The following is a 22,727-nucleotide window of genomic DNA, read 5'->3' as shown; positions in this document are numbered from 1 at the left end:
ACTGCGCATGGATGATGATCAGTGCTGGCCTTCCCTGTCTGACACTTCTCAACCGCCATGCATAGGACGGTTCTAGAATTACTAATTTATCAAAGCTTAGCCAGTTCTGTCACAGGATCAGAGAGATGCTAAATTATTAAGAGAAATAATTTTTTTTTAACAGCCCTATGTGAAAGCCACTGGTGAAAGTCTCTGGCCCTGTCTCATGGTGTTGTTTCACTCCTGTGGGAGCAGTCAGAGGACAAGGGACTCAGTGTGGCGTAAGTGTCCCTTGGTCAGTGTGGGCTCTGCTATGCCCATTCTGGATAAATCATATTAGTTTTCAGGACGTTCCCCTATTTTAAATGCTGCTCTTTCAGAGATGCTTCCTTACCACTTTAAAGAGCATTCTTTTAAATAATCATAATTCAAAGTAGCATAGTATATCAATCTATCGTTCAAACGCTCCCCAAGTCTTCCAAATAGAAGTAGGGAGTGCTGGCAGGGTGAGGCCTGAGGAATAGTTTCAGGAGGATGAACATTTCATTTTGAATATGTTGAATAAAAATACACTTTGAATATGCTTGAATGGAAAGCAATTTGGGCTGTGTTGAATAGAAGATGCATGCTAATTACTATAATGTGCCCATTCAAGTTCCACTGGAAATTGCTCAATTTCAGAATCAATAGTTCTGACTGCTGCAGTTTTGAGAGGATCTCAGAGCCTTTCTCTTTGGAAAGCTCTGGTTCAGTCATCCTTTGAGGTTTATTCTAAGGATCCAGGGGGTGAGGAACAAAGGCGTTCTGCAAGGGTAAAGATTTTTCCCCCTAAAACTCCCGAGGGATCTGGGATTCAAATCTGCTTTGTTGAACTTGTACATAGATTAGATGGTATTTTTCAATAGCTAAAATCAATCGGCAGTATTTGCCTAGAAGGAGCCTGGTATAAGAGTGCCACTGTTGCTTGCCAAAGGCTACGTCAGATCCTCTTTGGTGTGTGCTTGAATAGGTGGTAAGGTTGCTTAGCCGAACACAAAGCCTGTTTTTGTTCTGGATGAGCAGTTAGAATCTCTGACTTTAAAACAGAGATGGAATTCCTTCTCTGCTTGAATTAGCACTCCAACCAGTAAATCAACAAATATTTACTGAGATTCTGCAATAGAACCTTGGACTTCCTTGTTTAATAATTCTTGGCAGAGTCTCTAGTATCCTAGAAAAGAAAATATTTCCTCTACCAAATCATATTAAAACGTGTTTATTTTTCCACTTCAATCTTCATACTTACTGAGAAATTTCCCTCTGGGTTTTTTTCCTCCCATGGAAGTATACTATCAATTTCATGCTCTCTATTTAGTTAAAACAAAGCATAGACTCATAGGACACCATGAACCCTGAAGGGGGCGGATAGACATGTGTAGTCAATCGCTACGTAACTACTGGTCCACAGAACTTCACCGGGGAACCACAGTTGAAGGGCATAGTATAGGTGGTAGAGTTGGATCAAGAACCACTGAGCGGGCCGGAGAGATGGCTCAGGGGTTAAGAGCACTGGCTGCTCTTCCAGAGGCCCTGAGTTCAATTCCCAGCAGCCACATGGTGGGTCTCAACCATCTATAATGAGATCTGATGCCCTCTTCTAGCATGGAGGAAGACAGAGGGCTCATATACATAAAATAAATAAATAAATCTTAAAAAATAAAAATAAAAAAGAGCCACTGAGCCTCCTCCGAACCTATCCTCCTGTCTTATGTTTACTGAAGCTTCTATGATGCTCAGAAGCTCGGATGATTGTGGTGGTAAACACCTCACAATGAAATTCTAAGTGGTGATAAACACCTTGCAATGAAATTTAAAGTGGATTTTGGACACATCCATTTTTTTTTTTTTAAGATTGTCACTCTCTAAGACTATAACAGATCTTAATTTCTTTTTTTTTTTTAAGTTATTTTTATTTTCTGTGTATGCTGTCTGCCTGCATGTATGCACGTGTGTGTCCCACATATGGGCTTAGTGCCCAGATCTCAAGTTCTTTAACAGAACAAGTTACCAACTTTCCCTCATACTTAGAATCTACATTTAACCATAGATATGAAAGGAGATGAAGGATTATGGGGACAGATAGGGGTAGAAAGGGGGAATAAGAGAAAGTAAGAGGGATAACAACTGAGATGTAATATGAATAAATTAATAAAATATATTTAAAAATAGAAGGTAAGAGGGGGCAAACATGAACAAAACACAGTGATACACATGTATGAGATGTCGCAACGAAACCCTCTATTTCATATGCTAATTTAAAATCAGATTGAAAGCTCAGTAGATGAGTGCCTGCTAGTGTGGGCAAAGCCTTGGGTTTGATCTCCAGCACTGCAAAAATAAGTATTTAATGACTCCATCTATATCATGGGAGTTCTACTTCTAAAGATCCAACCAGATACATCTTGGGAAAAACTGTACATCTACCAAATATATACAGATATGCTGTTGTCCTTAATCCCTAAATGATAGAATGTAATGGTTATTTATAATAGCATGTACATTGCATTAGATAATATATGTAATCTAGAGATTATTTGACATATGCAGAAGGCTATACGCAGATCACACATTGGTATCATGCTCTTTTATATGAAGGTCGCAAGCATTTTAGGGAGTCCTGAAAAATATCCTTCAAGAAAGCAAGGGCCCCCTCACTCAATAAAAATAAAGATAGACTCAGACTCATCCTATCTGAGAACCATTCAATTACTCTCCTTTTACTAAAGGCTTGCTGTGTGCACATCTCTACAATGGGGTCTCTCGAAGAATAAGATTTTTTCAATGGGTGTGTCCCAAAGCAGTTTGCATCTAATCAAAGAGCAAAGACTGTGGGTGGGTGGGTGGGGTTTGGGGGGGTGGGGGGGGAAGAGTGATTGTGCAGAGAGCAGAGGGAGTCCTGAGGTAAGGGGTTTGAGTGACGTGGGCACAGCAATGTCAAGGAGCCCAAGGCCTCAGACCCGTGGAAGTGGCAAAACACTTCCACTGTGCGTGTTTACAAATGATTGACCAGAGTGTGAAAAGACTAGGAACCGCCTCTTCCTTTCCAGACGTTTACAGACTACTGGCCTACAGAGACCTACAGAGACTGGCTAGCCTCCCTGGCCTCCACCCTTGTGCTGTACATAGTAAACAAGCTGGGGTTCTGAGTCTTTGAGGTTGTTGGCCCCATTCCAGCACACTCTACACAGCCCACCTGACCACAGTTTTTCTGTCTGTCTGTCTGTCTGTCTGTCTGTCTTCATTGCCTTATTCCTGCAGTTGGGCTTCCTGATCCAAGCCATGTAATTCTTGGCAGAAGAGCCAACCATATAAAACCAGTAACAGCCCCATTGTGTTATGATCAACTCTCCCCCTGAGGTGTATTAGTCAAGGTGGGTTGACTGCTAAGTTGCACAAACTCCAAAATGTGTGTGTAGGCTCCAGAGGAATGGGTCGTTCCCTGCCAGGTGATTGAGTCAGGTCCCCGGGCTTCCACCACTTAGCACTCGTCCTCGGCAGTCAGTCTGCTAGGCGATTGTGATTTTTCCCAGATTAAGCTCCTGGCTCGGCTGCAACAGTGAAGGGTTTCACATGGGAGGCAGGTCAACTTCCACATTCCCTCAGCTAGGATTATTCATATCGGCCATGCCTAACTTCAAAGGAGGCGGCAGTGTTCTGGGTGCAAGAGAGACGGGGCTGTCAGCTCAGCAGTAGGAAACCGAGCATGCTGTCTGATCCCCAGCAGCACAGAAACAAACAAAACATCACAGAGGGACAGGATACTGAAAAATAAACCAATCTGGTGCTCCTCAGTAAAACAAAGCAAAACAAACAAAGAGAGAGGAGAAAAAAAAAAACAAACATTAGGGCTGAAGAGATGGCTCAGCAGTAAAGAGCACTGAGTGCTCTTGCAGAGGACCAGGGCTCTGTTCTCAGCCCCCACACGGCAGCTCGCTGCATTCTGTCACTAACTGTTCTAACTAAGGGGTCTGATCCCCTGTTCTGGCTTCCACCAACACCAGCCATGCACACGGCGCACAGACCACGCAAAGGCAACACACCCGTCCCTGTTAAAAAATAAACGTGTTAAGAGATACCTGTGAGTGCTCTAAGCATCCTTTTTCAGGGCCTGGGCCCCTAGGGACCACTCCTGAAGGTGATTCTCAGTGAAAGGAAAGCTCCGTGCAAGGGATGAGAGACACAAGTGCCAATTAGCACTCACGGGGGGAATCTGAGCACATGGCTGCTCCTGAAATGACAGGTTCATGTACCAGAGTGAGGTGAAAGTTGGAAATGTGGTTCCCATCAGCTTGCGGTGGTATCGGAGACCAGGGCGAAGAGGCTTACTGACACTTTAGGTCAAGACCAAAGATACTCCACTTAGAGTGACAATTGAACAAAAAGACCAAGCCTACATTTGTTCTCCTCTGGACATCATTCTATTTTTGTTATCGTTTAAGACTTGGAGGTTTCAAACCTGGGGCAAACGGCTGAGGTGCCTATTTAACATAATCAAAGTGGACCTGGCTACCAGGTTCTCCTGCATCCCTCAGTCCCTACCTGTTAGAGGGTCCTCCTGGCTGGCATACCCCGCCTCTTACCCTCAACTCTCTAGCCCAGGGTGTTGGGCTGTTCTCCCCTACATAATCTACCATTTTGGTTACCGCACTTTTTGTACCTTGGCCTCCTGGCTGCTGTACCTGGTCCCCTTCTCTTTCCTCTTTATTCCCCTCCCCCTCTCCTCAAATGGCTCAAGGTCATGTCCACTCTGGACTCCCTCAGATGTCCCTGCCTCTGTCTATGCTCACTCAAATATTTATAATAAATGTTTTCCTCCACCCTACCCAAGATCAGTCACGTTCCTTTCCTTTCTTCTTTCTTTCTTTCTTTCTTTCTTTCTTTCTTTCTTTTTTCTCTTCAGTGATTCCTAAAGGTCATCTAGTGAGGCTTTGTCCCCAGCTGTTGGCACTATCGAGAGGTGCTTAGACCCTGAAAATGGCAACTTCTTCAATGGATTGATCCATTGGTGGACTCATGGCTGGATGGACTATTAGTAGGCGAAGCCTGGTTGGAGGAAGCAAGTCACTCATTGGCAGTGTCTTTGAAAGATTTATCAGGTCCCTGGCCCCTTCCTGTCTCTCTCTACTTCCGGCTATCTGAAATGAGTAACTCTGTGACCCATCTGCCAGGGTGTTCTGTTTTACACAGGCCGGTGCCAGAGACTTGAACCAGGCCCTGCCTCACATTAGTTGTCACAGTAAGGAAAACAATCACCACAAGCTCCTAGCATTTACTCCAGACATCCCAGAGGACAGCCGCTGAACATGTGTCTCTCCCATGGTCATCACAGGAGATAGTCTACATGTAGCCGTTGCTAAACTCCTGTTTGAAAACCAATTTAATTATATATTTGTGTCTGTGCATGTGCTTACATACATGCATGTGCACATTTCTGTGTGTGTCTATGTGTGTGCATGCATGTGCCTGCGAGCACGTACACGAGTGTCATGGCACACATGTTGTGGAGCTCAGAGGACAGCCTGAAGGAGCCAGTTCCCTGTAACCCACGGTGGAAGAAGAAAACTGACTCCTCGGGCTTGCATGGCAAGTGCTTTTACAAGCTGAGCCACCTCACCATCCCAGTTGTCCAACTTACACATGAACTTTCAATGACCTGTTGGCAGCGTTTCCAAACAACCAGAAGCACCAAGCAAGAGTTCAGAGAGCTGCTCCTTGCAAAGTCAGCTATACAGTGATTCTTGAGTCTAGGAAGCTTTCAGCGTCCTCACACAGCCTTGGTAACTCTGCAGGCATTCTGTGTGCTACTTTCCCTCCCTGGTGTCTTCTTCCAACCTCCTTGTTTCTTTACTTTTAAAATCTTTCTACCGGGATGGAGAGGTGGCTCAGTGGTTAAGAGCACTTGTTGCTCTTGCAGAGGACCTGGGTTTGGTACCCAGCACCCACATGGTGTTCCACTGCCATCTTTAAGTCTAGTTTCAGAGAATGCTATGCCTTCTTTTGACTTCCTTGGGGACCAAGCACATACATGGTACACATACACACATGTAGGCAAAATATCCATACACCTAAAATTTAAAAAAAACATATAAATCCTTTTAAAGAGAATTCAGATTAAGAAAAAATACTTTAAAACTAAGAATGAAATAAATAGCCAGGTGTGGTGGCTCACACTTATAATATCATCACTTAGGGAGGTAGAGGCAGGAGGATCTCTGTGAGTTTGAGGCCAGCCTGATCTACAAAATGAGTCCAGAATAGCCAACGGCTACACAGAGGAAACCATATCTCAAAAAATCAACAACAACAACAAAAAGGATTAAATAATTCGCCACCTCATCTCTCAGAGGCAAATGACACTTTAACATACATCTTTTTCTCCATATATATAATATATATTATATATGTGTATATATATTACATTATGTGTGAGTTATATATATGTTATATTCAATGTATGAGATATATATCAGGTGTTGTTCTATGGTCTGTCTTTCTGTGTTCAGCATTACATTTTAAGAGTTTAGCTTGTCTCACCGAGAGATCGTTAAGAACACAATTATTAAAAGCGCATATGAATGGACTGCGAGTTTACCAAGTATCTCACAAGGGTAACTTCTGAGTTGTTTGCAGGTTGAAGTATTGATCAAGGGTAGATTTGCTTTCAAATATCATACCCCAGAGGCTGGAAGTGGTGTGTGTTTGATGTGGTCTGTATTTCATCGCCCTACACAGACGTGCTTTCTAACCAGGGCTGGATAACTCATCATCCCATGTGCCATAAGCTGAAGGAAGCACAGATCCTAATTTGCTTAAATGGTCCTATATAGACTTTCCCCTATGTAGCTACTAATTATTGCCTCCCAAGATTTGAGTCTACCCACAAGAAGGTTAGCCAGTAGAATCTTCGTTCCTCCCTGTGGCAGTGTGAGGGGCGTGGCTCAGCTAAAGGTGTTTGGGTGAAGACAGGTAAGATGGCAATCAATGGCCCATCAGTGTTCACAGCAAGCTCGCTCACAATTATCCAAAGGTGCCGTGCTGGGGACGGAAGCAAGGCAAACTCACTGGCAACTCAGCTACAGCCCCAGCTCCTGAGTCCCCCTCAAGTGTGTGGTGGCTCACGCCTTTAATCCCAGCACTCAGGCGACAGAGGCAAGAGGATCTCTGTGAGTTCAAGGCCAACCTGGTCTACAAAGCAAGTTCTGGGACAGCCAGGGAGGTTACACAGAAAAATTCTGTCTCTAAACAAACAAGGTTAAAAAAAAAAAGTGTGTGTGTGTGTGTGTGTGTGTGTGTGTGTGTGTGTGTGTGTGACCATTTCTTGTCACATTCTAATGAAGATTTTGCAATAGAATTTTTTTTTTAAATCGTCTTTGTGTTTTGAGATAAGGTCTTATTAAATACCCGAGCTCAAACCCAGTCCTGCCTCCAGCCACTGCTTGAGTGTTGAGATTATAGGTGATCACGTCACAGCTTAGCTGTATCACAATTGAGGTTCTGCTTGGTTCGAAGTTAAGTCTGAGACACGGTACAATGTAGACCCACAAGTCTGAGAGTAAAGACACCTACGCAGCTGGGTATCTAACCACGGCCATGCCTTTCCAAGATCGCAAGGGAAGGAACTTAAGTCTGGTCCGCAGCGTGAATTCTGAGATAGAAAGATATAGCCGCTGGTCTTAAAGGTCTCCCAGATGCAGGGACCCCAGAAGACTGACATGACACAGGCAAGAGAGGAAGAAGGTTAGATGGTCCACACTTAAAGCAGGCTGGACTTGGGAAGCCTGTCCCTTCCAGATGGAGAGCACCTGGACATAAATTAGAAGCAGTGCTCTGGGCTGCTGAGATGGCTTAGCTGGTAAAAGGCACTTTCTGCCAAACTCGATAACCTGACTTGGATCCTCGGGACCTACTACATGATGTAAGGAGACAACTGACTCCTGTAGGTCCGTCCTGTGACCTCTGCCCACACCATGGAAAGCAGGTGTACATGGACAGACATACACCAAATAAGAAGTGAATGCTTAAAGTTAAAAAAAAAATTAAGACAACAATAACAAAAAGACGCATTGCTCTGGAGCAAGGAACCTGTAAGTGGCGTGTGTCAGAGTTTTTGCACAAGCTGAAAATACGTAGAAGTCAGAAGTGATCAAGGGGCATAGAAACTCGCAAACACCTAAAGGCCCTTGTTGGGTAGTTGGATCCGGTGAGCTGTGACACATGAGACTCTGAGAACCTCCAGGGACACAGAGCTTTAGGAGAGCTGCCAGCTTGTCTGGGAAAGGCCCCTATCCCCAGACAGTGACCCTGCTAATGGCCCCTATGGATACAGAAAAGCCTTCATGCCACCTGCTCCTTCACCCATGCAAACAAACCAAACCCAGTGTCAGCTGCAAAAAGACGAAGGAAGGGTCTAATCCTGTCATATCAGGAGAAAGAGCTCTTCTCTCTCTCGCCATTTCTATCACCCAGATTGCAGGCCGAGTGTCACTTTCACCAGCTCGGCCCAAGACAATAGGCTGTGTGCATTTGTCATGCCACATCTTTGGCGATATGAAAAACGTGTTCCTGTTCCTGGGCAGGTTTGAATAAACAGCCCTCAGGGGTAGATAACGAAAAGGAAAAAAAAAATTGAAACAGGATCTTCCTTATCATGCAGTGCAAGCTGACTTTGAACTCAGGGCTAGCCTCCTGTCTCATTCATTATCCTAGTATGCTTTTCTGCCACTTTGATAAAAATGATGGCCCATTTGGGAGAGGAAAGGGTTTATTTGGCATACAGGCTACAGGAGAACTCTGGAAATCACCTGATGGCCAGAGCAAAAGCGGAAACCGTGGAGGAAGGCTGCTCGCTGGCTTGCTTTCCCTGGGCTTGTTCAGCTTCCATTCTTATACCGCCTTGGCTCCTCTGTTCAGGGAAAGCATCGCCCACGGTGACTTGGGCTCATCCACATCAGTTAGCAATCAATAAAAATAACCTACAGACATTCTCATCAGGCCAATCTGATGAACCGATGAAGGCAATTTACCACCTGCGTTTAATCTTCAGTTACCCAACCCTCAAGCTGTGCCACCCCCACCACCAACCACCACCAAGAGAAGAAAGGACAGGGGGAAAGAACTATTTCTCAACCTAAACACCTAGAGGGCAGACTGGATTCTGTGAACAGTCTATAAAATTCCCAGTAAGTAGAAAAGCCCTGCAGAGATGTCAAGGAGATGAAACCTAAGATTTGGCACATGTGCTCAGCTCCTTTGGAGCCTCATCGTTGTGACTTAGGCTCAGGCAGCTGTCCCCAAACCAAACCGGGACATATGGGAATACAGAGAAGGGGCCCAACAGTGCCCAGCATTTGCAAGCAAAGGACGAACACAGAGAGAGGCCTGTTTTTCTTCCTAGAACTGCGCCGCTCACTAGCCAGGATGGTACTTCCTCCACTTGTGTAGCCGACTGGCGACTCCAACAATAGCAAGGAGGCTAAGTGGCAGGTAGCTTCTAGGAACCCCAGAATATAGTTATTGTGTTGTCAGATCCAATAGCCAACACCAATTTAGGGCCTGAAGCCATGGGATGCATGCTTTCCAGCCTATCAAACTGGATTGATGGCCTGGGAACCAACGAACAGGTCATAGAAATAAGCCACAAATGCAATTGACACAAGCCTTTATACATTTAGTTCATGCGACAAGTGCCTCAAAGTCCACCTGGCTTGACCACTAAAGATCCCCCTACACACACACACACACACAGAGAGAGAGAGAGAGAGAGAGAGAGAGAGAGAGAGAGAGAGAGAGAGAGAGAGACAGACAGAGAGACAGAGAGAGAGACAGAGAGACAGAGAGACAGAGACAGAGAGAGAGAGATGGACTGACTGTGGTTCTGCACTCCACTTCCTCCCCTGGGGCACGCAGCTCCACTGCACACAAGGCTGGGAAGGATGAAATAGAGCCGGAATGGGCTTGGGGTCAGGGGGAAGCCTTTTCCAAGGATTCCAACGGCTCCCAGTGACACAGGCTCTTAGACCATCGTCAGTGAAACAGCTGGTGTGTGTCTCATTCAGGTTATATGAACTTTGGGGAGTGGGAAGGGACTTTTCAGGGTGGGGCTGAGATGCCGGGAAACCCTTTCTTTTCATGGAGAGAAATTCCAGGTGCCAGGCTGCATGACTACCTTGAGAATTGCCACACAGAACAGGGAGGGAGCGATCTTTACTCTTTGCTCTTGCTGGTCTCAAGAGCGAGAAGGGTTTGGACATGGTCTGCACCTCGCTCTAGCTACATGCCAGTTTCCCAGTGGCACCATTCATGTGCCCCACACACCCGGAATTCAAGCTAGATCCTCAAGCATGGTCAGAATTTTCTGGAAAGAAGAGATGTGTGGGTAAATAGGTCTCAAAGGTAAGCCTAGAGGTGATGAAGTGATTATACATGGTAGACCATTTGTATTGTCTCATATTTTGCCCAATAAAACATACACTTCCTGCATTAATTTTAATTTTTAATTATTTTTATCTATTTATTGGGGGTGGCATGTGGAGGGCAGAGGACAACTTTTCTGGAGCAAGTTCTCTTCTTCCACCATGTCTGGAGGAAGGACCATGTCCCAAGACCTGAGCTCAGGCCAGAGAGCTTGGCTGTAAGCATCTGTTCCTGCCGAGCCACCTTGCCAGCCCTCACAATTTATATTACTTTTTAATCTTCATTTCCCCACATTGACTTTTTCTTTTTGAGTTCTGATCTTTGAAACCCAAAAGTCTGTGAACTCTGGGTGTGTGTTCCAGGTAGAAGTAACGAAAGGCGCAAAGTCTCCCTTGCAAAACAAACAGGCTGTATGCACAGAGGAGTCGAGAGCAATCCAGTGTGTTCTGAGGCAAGAGATGGGTCCAGAGCAGCAGTCAAAAGTGGGTGGAGGAAGGTTCTTTCTGCCATCCTTTAAATGGAGTTAGATTAAGAAGTGTATACGTAAAAGACAGAAGATTAGCCTGGAGTCCCCACGACAGATAGAAAGGAAAGAGATAACATGACAAGTGGTGCAACACATCAGAGATAAGGACTCAGTGGCCCGTGGCTAGGAGTGAGGAAATACAGCAAGGCTTTCAGGCTGTCCTGTGCCATGAGGATGCCATCAGCCCCCACACACAATCAGCAAGTTCAGGTACACCTGGGACCACTGCAAAACCAAGTCTTGAACATGGCAAGTAGCCTCTCAGCTCCCTGGGCCCACAGGTCCCAGAGGCAATTAAGAGCTCTGGGGTAGCCCTAACCCCAGAAGATAGTGATCAGGCACTTTTGAAAACAAGAGATAACGCGTTCAAAAGTCTTTTGGGTAGCATATGATTTGACTACACGAGAAGGATTTGCAATTGGAGATAGCAACCCGGAGTGGGCACTTATTCTCAGTGGCAAGGCTCTACTAGGCGACGGGGAAGACCAGGGCAAAGTCAGGCCCATGGGCCTTGGCTAAAAGAATCCCGGTCCAACTGAAGCAATGTAGAAATGATGTCGGACCTTTGGAAATTTTTAACAAATCTGCAAGTTTACTGTGAGCTAACTCAAGATTAAAATGTAACACTATTTGAGTTTTTTTAAAAAAAAAAATCTGTTTTACTTGCAAGCTGAATTTGTTCCACTGACCTCCAGTCTGAGACCTTTGGCCTAGAGACTAGAGAATCATTAAGCCCGCATATCTATAACCAGCATCAGGGGGCCCTTTGCCTCTCTACTTGGCAAAACAGCAAAGCAAGACAGAATGAAACAGGAACACAGAAAAAAAGTTTACTTACCATTTGGCCAAAATGGAGTGAGCGGGGGGGCGGGGGGAGGGAGGAAGGGACAGACAGAGAGAGACAGAGAGACAGAGACAGAGATTAGTTTGTTTACTCATTTGGGCATGGTGGGCTCAGCAGCAGCGGGAGGGAAGGGAACAGCTCCATGACTGACAGTTCAAAGAGCCACTCTGGTGCCGGCAATCACAGCTGCTGCTTCGGTCATGGTTGTAAAGCCTGTCATATCCGCAGAACGCATTTCCAAGGCCTTCCTTCTCTCTGTCTCACATTCTTTCTGCACCTTCTTCTTGGATGCCCCTGGCCCTTAAAAGCGCTTGCAACATCCTTTCTATAAATGTAACAAGGCTACAGGCTCTAATAGAACCCAGGACCACCAGTCCAGGCATGGCTCCACCCACAATGGGTTGCCCCACCCACCCCCAACCCCACTGCATCAATTACTAATTAAGAAAATGCCTTACAGCTGTATCTTTTTTTGTTTGTTACAGACAGGGTTTCCTCTGTGTAACCAAGCCCTGGCTGTCCTGAGACTCACTTTATAGACCAGGCTGGTCTCAATCCTCCTGCCTCTGCTTCCTGAGTGCTGAGATTAAAGGTGTGCACCACCACACTCAGTTTACAGCTGGATCTTTCTTTCTTTCTTTTTTCTTTCTTCTTCTTCTTCTTCTTTTTTTTCCCAAGACAGGGTTTCTCTGTGTAGCCTTGGCTGTCCTGGACTCGCTTTGTAGACCAGGCTGGCCTGGAACTCACAGCGATCCGCCTGCCTCTGCCTCCCGAGTGCTGGGATTAAAGGCGTGCGCCACCACGCCCGGCTCTTACAGATGAATCTTAATGAAGGCATTTTCTCAACTGAAGCTCTCTCCTCTCTGATGACTCTAGCTTGTGTCAAATTGACACAGTGCTTTCCAGCACACCTCCCTCCCTTCCCCCTCCCCCTCCCTTCCCCCACCCCTCCCTGCTTCCTTCTTTCCCCACTTCCGCCCTGGCCACTCTCTCTCACATACACAAAGGACTAAACCCAGGGCCCCCAGCAAGCCAGAGAAGATTGCTACCACTAAGACTAGTCCTATCCCTAGTCCTGTTTTGTGCTTTTTATTTTGCAGAGAGGGGAGTCTCAAGTTGACCAGCCTAGTCTTGAATGACTGATGATCCTATTGTCTCAGCTTCCCAAGGAGCTGGGATTACAAACCTGTCCCACCAGTTCCAGCTCAGACCAGAAGTTTTGTTTTGTTTTGTTTTTTCTCTACAGCTGGTGGCCTCTGAGCATGCTTCAGCACAAATAGGCATGATGGGAGAAGGTCATGTGAGGTACCAGGGCACACACAAGCAGGCTTGTGGTCCTATACCTAGTCAGGACCTACCCTACCTAGACAGGAACTGCGAATCATGATGCTAGGCATATGATGTGATGCTAGGCATGACCCTTTGGAGCTGTACTGGACGTTCTTCATCCTTAGTTCTTCTCGTTTACAGAATATTACACTCTTGCAACACTTTTTAAATGAGTCAACTGTAAAACCAAGGAGACCAAGTTGTACGGTTGCTTGGAGCAGGGATCCAGAACTAGAGTGCCTGGGCTTAAAACATGGTTCTATTGTTTTCTGCTTGGATGACCACAGAAACATCCCTCCCACTGCTGCTTAATACATTTATCTGCTCCATAATGTCATTTGGTGAGCTAATGAGTGACACAAGTTGGGTTGCCTAGGAAACAGCATCAAAGCGTAAGCTAACATGCAGGCTCCTTTAGGACCAGCTCCTGTGGGAAGAAGTAGAGAATGTTGGTTTGATGTATTTTGATGTTAATTAATAAAAGGCCGTCACACCGGGGCAGGGCAAATGGGATGGGCGTGGCTAAGGTTCCAGAGCTAAGAGAGACAGAGAGAATCTTGGGAAGAGAGAGACCAGAGGGGAGGAGAGGAGAAGAAGGCCACCATGGGTTAGGCCAGTGGGGATGGAGGACTTGGCCCAGATGAAGAACATTAGTAAGTATTTGGGATTATGGATGGGAGGTTGCTTGATAAAAATTATTAGAAACAGATGGCAGGAGATTGGGACAGGTATTCCATACCTGCCCCACTACGGAAAGTAGTTTAGAGGATTAATGTCTGCCCTGCCCCAGGTTAACTAAGGCGATTTTAAAATATAACAGGTGTCTGTATCTTGATTGATTGCTAGCGGGTGAGGAAATGCTGTCGTAATAATAAGTATAATCCTTATAGTAAACATTATTAAGACATACTGATAAATAAATAACAACAAGTGGCACTTGACATGGGGCAATTATTAGGTAACACTGATAAATTAACAATGGCAAGTGGCCCCAAGAATAGCTCCCAGATAGCGTCCATGGGCCAGAGCACCATGGCAGAAGGCTCCTGGATCTTTTTTGGCTTTGTTTTGGTGTTTATGAATTTTTTTTTTTTTACAATGGGCTTAGTCCTAGTCACACTTCTCCATAACCTTTCTTAAAAAAGTTCAGAGAGAAAGGCAGAGAGCCGAGAGATGTGAGACTGAGTTACTGGCTACAAAAAGGGAAGAAGGAGCCAAACTCTTCTCCACGGAGTCGATAGTGGCTGCAATGCAGAGCTCCTTAGCTACAAGGTGCTTGTCAACATTTTCTGGAAAGGGTTCACCAAAAAGAGATAGCAATAACTAAATTCCAAAGAATGCTGGACAGGGTTTTATTAACTGAAGCCTAAACTGGCACAACTGACCCAAGATTTAAAATTTTCTCTTTTCCCTGCTTGATTTTTGCTTGAGATTTCTAAAGATTTTGACTGAATTGAGATGAAATAGTTGAACAGGGCGGTGGTGGCACAGGCCTTTAATCCCAACAAAGTGGAGACAAAGACAGGCAGAACTCTTGAGCTGCAGACCAACTCCTGGTCTCCACAGGGTGTGATCACCTGCTGATATGTTACTTACAGTGTCAGCCAAGGATTTAAACTGACAAATTTTTCCTTAAATTTACTATGTACATTCCTTTTTCTTAACAATGTCCTTACTAATCTAAAGGATGGATCCACATCAATCTTAGGTTTATATAAAAGAAAAAAATTATGTAACTTCTCTTAAAAAGGCCAGCCAATCTCCTTGAAAATAGAATGTCCACAGGAAAATGGGTGCCAAAGGATAATTGGCCTTAGGGATATGTTCTGTTGGTCAATATAAGGACCAAGTTTGGGCGGGGAGACAGACATGCAAGCTGCATGCCTCCCATGTCGAGAAGGGCTGAGACAAAAACACCCACAACAAATGTGAAAAGCCAGGTACAAGATGCCTACAGAATACGTAAACCCTAAAGTCAAATGAGAGTTTATATAATATTTATTTAAAGCTTCATACTTATTCCTTTCCTCAGGGTAGCTGACTTGTCTCTAAAATAAGAAGCATTTTCTCAGGAAACAGGTAGCAGTCTAGCCTATATATATGGCACCATAGAGCCTTAAAAAAAAAAAAAAAGGACATTTAGAACTATACAATCTTGTTTTAATGTCAATATGATAATAATTATATGTTCATTGTTAATGGTGATATTATATTTCCTATTTGAAAGAAGACAAAATAAAACAGACATGGATAAAAGATAGACTAACTTAATCCAGTCTATACTTACATAAACTCAAACTACAGAACAAGCAGGTAACTTATATTGCTAATCCCATCACATGGGAATAGCTCTGAGACGGGCTGAGACATGAATATCTATGCATAGACAATGCTTCCTGTTGGTTACAGAATCCCTGTGATTTATAATTAGATGTCATTCTTCATATGGCATGAATGAAGATTTACAGATGTCTTTCTTCTGCTCACACAAAGAGCAGAAAACCATCCTTAATTGTTCTGTGCATCCTGCACACCTCATACATTTATAGTATTAGAACTGTATAATGCTTGTGAGAAGTTATATGTTTTCAGAACAAAAGAACTGGACACTGACGCTGGATCAGACCTGACAGGTTTCACTCCTCCAACATACTGAGATGCTGACATCCTACATCCTTTATGTTCCAGCCCCAAGTGCTTTGGTTGCTGTTCCTCATCAGAGGACAGCTTCAAAGAAGGCTCATGATCCCAATTGGTCCAGCATTTCAAACTGTACCACACAGGACTTATATTAAGCCTGGAATTTCTCAACATTTAAAGATTAAACCACAAATACTATTTCTAGCTTGTTTAATCATTTTTTCCCAATTTTATTTGGGCCCCTACATAAGTATTATTCACCCCAAATCAGCCAAAAATAACTTTAAGAAAAAAATGCCCCATTTCCTTTAAGGGGGGTTGGGTAGGTTTTTGGTTGCTTTCTTGGACTATAGATGTTTATTGACATTGGGAGTTGGTTATAAGTTATTATTGGTCTTGTTGAGAGAAAAAACAAGGTTAGACTTAGAGATTTCTCTCTTTTAATTTATCTTTCTTAGGTATGGAGGATAGGGGTTAAAAAAAGAGAAACATAAAAGTATATAAAGATGATAGGACAAAAAAGTAGATTATTGAATCTACTCCTCAACTTAAGGCCTTAATTGTCACAAATAAGGTTAATTTTAATTCATTGATATAAAATTTTGTATATGATGCAAAATAAGTTTAAGTTTGATCCACTGAAATAAAATTCAAATTTAATATTATTCTTCACACATTATATTTCTACTCTAATATTAGGTATTGTACACATACAACTCAATTAATACATGGTTTACTTCCAATACTCTGATAGTGCTATTGCAGGCTGTTTAGGATAATTAAGTAATACAAGTCAATTGTTAGTTGATCAACTCATGGTCATGTCAAATTCAAAAATATACATCCTAGGTTTAACAGATAGATATGATAAAATAGTTAGATATGGTCCTCAAAAACCTCAGAGACCTACAAAATATGACATTTAAAAATTCTTTTATCATTTTAAGGATTCTTTGACAATAAGACAGATTAACTCCTGACAACACCCAGCCTACCTCAAAAAAAAAAAAAAAAAGATGCACATTAAAGAAACTCCTTGCGGAGATGTCTTCAAGTACAGCAAACAAGCCACTGAACAAAAAAAAAATGTCCTTTTATCTGCTATAGACAAAATTCTGCCTAAAACAGACAAACTTAGATACAGACAGAGTTGATGGCCAGACTCTGCCAAGACAGGATAAACATGTCCTCAATAGTCCCTGCTTCACAAATATGTCTGTCAGATAGATAGATTGGGCTAGAAGGCTAAAGATGATGCTCCAACATCATAGAGAGTTTTGGGTGACTGTTCAGGCAGCAAATTGGTTTTTTTTTTTTTTCCATTTTGGAAGTACTTCCTGTTTACTCAGGTAGTTAACTTTATCCCATCTCAAGTCTCTTGATGGAGTTAAAGACTAGATAGTTGTTTTAAAATTAAGCTTAGTTGTTTAGGAGTTAAAAAGATACTTTCAGGTCTAGATAGATATTTTCAGGTTGATAGATATAAGCTTTAATAGAGGTTGATTTACATTCAAAATTTTAGACTCACCAAAATAAAATAGATGTTATTTCTTCAAAGTTGCAAAACATCTTTTGATTAGACAGTATATATATAAATCTTACCTATTTTTTCATAATTTTTCATAATTTTACTTATTATACATAAAAATGGCCTTTTTATTTAGACAAAAAAGGAAAATTGTTGGTCTGATGTATTTTGGTGCTAATTAATAAGAGGCCATCACACCTGGGCAGGGCGAATGGGATGGGCGTGGCTAAGGTTCCCGGGCTAAGAGAAACAGAGAGAATCTTGGGAAGAGAGAGACCAGAGGAGAGAAGAGGAGAAGAAGGCCACCATGGGTTAGATGGGAGAGAACCACATGGCCAGTGGGGATGGAGGACTTGGCCCAGATGAAGAACATTAGCAAGTATTTGAGATTATGGATGGGAGGTAGCTTGATAAAAATTATTAGAAGCAGATGGCATGGGATTGGGACAGCTATTCCATACCTGCCTCACTATGGGAAGTAGTTTAGAGGATTAATATCTGCCCTGCCCCAGGTTAACTAAGGCGATTTTAAAATATAACAAGTGTCTGTGTCTTGATTGATTGCTAGCAGGTGAGGAAATACTGTCGTAATAATAAGTATAAGCCTTATAGTAAACATTATTAAGACATACTGATAAATCAACAACAACAAGAGGAGCTAAGCTAGACAGAGGGAGAAATAAGGCTGCAGTTCAGACTCACCGCAGGGAGCTCCTGTGTTACTTTCCTAAGCATTTCAAACTAGCCTCTGTGCGTTTCGTCTCACTGTGGCAGCGGCTGAGGCTGCGCTATGTTGTCCAGTCTCTGTTTCAGAAAGAATGAGTGAATTCTCCGGATGAGGGACACAGCCCATAAAGCTAGTGACCTTTCAGAGCTGTTGTGGATCTGGGGGAGGGGGGAGGGGGAGGGGGAGGGGGTCAGATATTTCTGTTCTCATATGGGCCTGTCACTGAGTGAAGTCTGCTCCCATTACACCACCATCCCCAGGAAGGTCCTACGGTCCAGGCAAAGGAACTTTGGGAAGAGCCATTCCCCAAGAGGGACTGACACCTGCAGACTGTTTGCAACCTTGTCTGGAAGCTGGGTGACAGAGTGCTCCACCGCAGAATGGAGGTAAAACAGAATGATGTGGCCCCAGCTCCACTGGGACAAGCTGTGTGCCGAAGCTAATTTTACATTATATAATGTTCTATATTGTCTCTACAAATCTTATTTTCAACTTGTCTGTCGCTTTTGCTTTCATATTCAGGACAAAGAATTTCTAAGATATCCCCAGCCCCTTTACATATTTTTATTTCAGGAGGCTCATGTTAAGTTGCCTGGACTGGTCTTGAACTTGTGACCCACTTGTCTTAGCTTACCACGTAGATGGGATTATAGGCTTGCCATGGCAGATTCAGGGCATGGTGCATGGCTGTAGTACCTTCTGTCAGTTCTACCACTGGTGAGATATGTTTGGTATCTTGTGGCCTCTCTAGTCACAAGAAACATTACGCTCCAAGAAATTTGTGAGCTTGATGTGCCACACGTGAACTGAATGCCAAAGAGTGCTATCTCCACACCGGTGTTTATGCAGCATTATTCACGGGAGCCAAAAGACAGAAATGGCCCATAGAGAAAGGACAGACGAGGTCTAAAGGCAACAATTTTCAAGTATTGCGGTTACTTCCTTGTTCCTAAATGAACACGAGGGAACAGCTGAATCATAGAACTGGGGAAGTCATTTTAGAGTTTATTCCCCAGATTGCTTCATCTACAGATTAATCGAAACAAAGAACAGAGATAAATGTAATGACTTGATGGAGGCCGTGGCCGTGTCTTGGTTGAAATTCAGGTCACGTGGCTTTATGGTGAGTGCCCCTCTATTGGGGCACATCAAACCACGTTGCAACTAGATTGCCTTCGTAGTCCATGGCAGCTCTAATAAAAGCATAGAGGCTGCCTGCATTTAGAGGAATTGAGGCAACTCAATTTAGAGGCTTCATGTAACCATCTTATCAGAGTGCCATTTTTTTGTTGTTGTTGTTCCTAGAAATTCCTTGTCCCATAGATGAGCGTAAAACTCCCAAATTGAAAATAAGATTTATGAAGGCAGGCAGACTGCTCCCTAGGAGGAGAAACACCAGGCTGGCCTTCAGGGAAGCTTAAAGTCTAGCCAGATTGCTCCTTTCCCCCATAGAGCACAGGCCTTTGAGTTTTGTATGTTTTCCCCCCCAAAAGTGAAGATGATTAGATTCAAATAATCACAGAAGCCCCTCCTGCTCTTCCCCAGCAAATCCAGGAGACTTCACAGGTAAGATGGGTGGGCCGAACTGTGCTGGGGACCAATGATGAGGCACCCGGGGTGATGGCAGGAACAGGAGCTAGGGCACTCACCCCTGTTCTTTCTGGTGATGAGATGTCGGGGCTCCAGAGGGGAAACTTAATGGAATAAGACTAAATTTTCATTATGGCAAAGCATGCGTAACAAAATTTACATTTGAGCCGTTTTAGCACTTTTGCGATGATGTGCTACCACCAGTGTACATGTCCAGGAGTTTTGTCATCTCAAACAGAACTCTGGACTCATTAGGCAATAGCTCCACAGTCCCTCTCGGGTAACCTCTACTCTACTTTCGGAGTTTTCCTAGTCTGGGTTTCTCATGGGAGTACACTCATAAACTAACTATCCCACTGTGCCTGTCTTGTCAGTGAGGGTGAAGATTCCCAGGTGCATCCAAGCCATGCTTTCGTATTCAGTTCTTTCCTTTATAAAATTCATTCATTCATTTATTCACTTTACATCCGGGTCTTAGCCCCGTCCCTTCTCACCTCCCAGGCCCACCCTCACTCCCTGTCCCCCATCTCTGTCACCTCTTCTTCAGGAGAGAGGGGCCCCTCTTCCCATCTACCCCCAGCTCATCAAGTCACATCAGGACTGAACATGTCCTCTCACCTGTGGTCTGGCAAGGCGCTCCCACGACGGGGAAGTGATCAAAATGGCTGGCAACATAGTCCATGTCAGAGACAGACCTGCTCCCCTTACGAGAGGACCCCCTCATGAAGCCTGGGCTGCCCATTGGCTACATCTGTGTAGAGACCCTAGGTCCAGTCCATGCAAGGTCCTTGGTTGGGGCTTCAGTCTCAGCAGGCCCCTCTGTGCCCAGGTTAGGCGAGGTTCCTATCTGCAAGCATGGCAGAGTATTGTCAATAGAGTCAGGGGTTGGTTAAGAAATGGGACCTCTTGATACTGAAAAGCTTCTGCAAGACAAAGGACGCTGTCAACAGAATGAAACAACAGTCTACAAGTTGTGAAAAGATCTCCACCAATCCTACAGCCAACAAAGGGCTAATATCCAAAATATATAAAGAACTCAAACCACTAAACAGCAACAAACAAAATAACCCAATTTTAAAAATGGGACACAGAGCTCAGTTCTTTCTTAGTGCTGAACGGTAGGCATCCCTTGTTAAAATGCACCACGTTTTGTATTTTCTTACTTGTATGGCTGTACATGAGCTGTCTCTGTTTTCTATCTATTATAAACAATACTACTAGAAATCTGGTGTGGGATAGGAGGTTGCTTTTTGTTTGTTTGTAGTTTAATCCTGCTCATGTCTGACCCATTGGAACATGAATTCTGTGAAGGTTATCTAGTGTGGTCTCTCTTGACTAGATCCAGAAGCAAATGCCATGCACCACCAAGCCTCCCATCCATTTAGTGGCAGCACTAACGGATAGTATTAACACCACGTGCGATGGTTTGAGTCTTAAATGTGGCCCACCAGATAATGTTTTGAATGTTCAGTCTCTACCTTGTGGTACTATTATTTTAGTGTTAATTTTTGGCATAAGTTTTGAGAACTTCAGAAATGTATTTGATATAGTTTGGTCATATCTGCCTTACCCCCAGTTCTTGGACCTCTCTCAAAATGGCCCCTTCCCTAATCCATGTCCTTATTGTAACCAGTTTATTTTCTAATGAGAAATAGAAAAGGTGTGGATCCAGAGGGGTTGGGAGGTGTGGGGGGTAGGGAGAAACTGGGAGGAGTTGAGGGAGGGGAAACTGTAATCTCAATATATTGTATGGGAAAAAAGTGTATTTTCAGTAAATCATACTAAAAGAGAAAAGGGACAGTAGTGTGGTTGTTTAGATCAGAGTGGCTTTAATAGGCTAATATGTTTAGATGCTTAGTTATCGGGGGTAGCACTATTTTAGAAGGATTGGGAGGTGTGGCCTTGTTGGAGTAGGTGTGGCCTTGTTGAAGGAAATGTTACTGGCTTTGAGCTTTCAAAACCCCACACCAGGCCCAGTGTGTGTCTCTCACCAATAGATCAGGCTGTAGCTCTCAGCTCCTGTTCCTGTGCCATGCTCCAATTTAACCCTTTTCTTCTATAAGAATTGCTTTGGTCATGATGTCTCTTCACAGCAATAAAACAGTGACTAAGACGAGCATCCATTTCAGAAGAAACTAGAGAAAGAACCTGTGAAAACAACTCAGATTTTAATCTTGTGTGTCTTAAGGATTACTGGACTTTCCAAATAGAAAACTCTGATGACTCTGTGGCTTTCTTCTCTACTCACCTAAGAGGTAGAGTTGAGCAATGGGGAACAAGGACTGCATTGTTTTTCTACTTAGATCACGCCCGTGGTGTGGTCTCCTAGACAGCATTCCTGAGCATGGCCTCAGGTGTTTCATATTTGACGTCTGTATCATCAGGGAAAGCCTCAGCACAGACCACTAGCATCCTACAGATCTTGTCCTTCATGGTCTCACCTCCTGTGTCTTTTCATCCTCGTCCTGTATGGTTGTCAGGTTACCCAGGCAACTAGCAATCTTCTGTGAAATGTTCCCGGCCTTTCCCCATGGAAACAAGGTTTATGTTCATGCTCTATGATCTGTCTTTGGTGCAATTGTCTGGGCGAGTACGTGGAACGCACAAGGATGATTAAACGCACACATTTCACACCACCCAAAATGTGCTTGCCACCTTTTGAGTTTTGAGCTGGCCCAGGCTATGCACATCTTCTGTCTTGCCTAAAGATCTCTATGGGAGGACTACCTAATTTGGTTGTTTCTTCAGCTATGCCATGTTGTCATTTGAGTATGAATGTCCTCTACTGGCTTATGTAGTTGAACACGAGGTCCTTGGAGAGTGGCGCTGTTGTGGGAGGTTGTGATTGAGGCCCCACTAGCAGACGTGGGTCACTGGAGGAGGACCTTCGGGGTGACATCTGCTTTTGACTTGGGCTCTTGAGCTCTGTTACCTCATATGTCAAGCTTTGGTGCCTTCTTCTTGCGATGGACTGAAATCCCCTGAGAGGGGTCAAAATAAACCTTTCTCATAAAATGTTTTTATCCAATATTTAATAATAATGAAAAATCCAATATTTAATACAACAGCTAGGAACCCTTATATCTTCTGCCTCTCTGAAAGGATGTAGTGA

The 22,727-nt window shown here is 43.9% G+C and overlaps 1 long non-coding RNA gene across 3 annotated transcripts in view; it reads right to left on the bottom strand.

Moving 5' to 3' along the window:
* LOC311584540 overlaps window positions 1-22,727 on the bottom strand; it is a 70,035-nt gene that overhangs the window by 5,703 nt on the left and 41,605 nt on the right. Inside the window, exons 1-3 of one of the 3 annotated variants that reach the window (XR_014774927.1) lie at window positions 11,796-12,203; window positions 4,095-4,246; window positions 2,895-3,672 (exon numbers count right to left, since the gene is read on the bottom strand). This is a non-coding gene — a long non-coding RNA (uncharacterized lncRNA). Of the gene's footprint in view, window positions 1-2,894; window positions 3,673-4,094; window positions 4,247-11,795; window positions 12,204-22,727 lie in introns of those variants that run through there. The other 2 variants (XR_014774926.1, XR_014774925.1) reach the window with 2 other exon arrangements.

This window comes from Acomys minous, assembly GCF_964271855.1.
Source record: "Acomys minous genome assembly, chromosome: 15".
In the NCBI taxonomy this organism is placed as follows: Eukaryota; Metazoa; Chordata; class Mammalia; order Rodentia; family Muridae; genus Acomys; species Acomys minous.
This window is presented reverse-complemented; position numbering and strand designations above follow the sequence as displayed.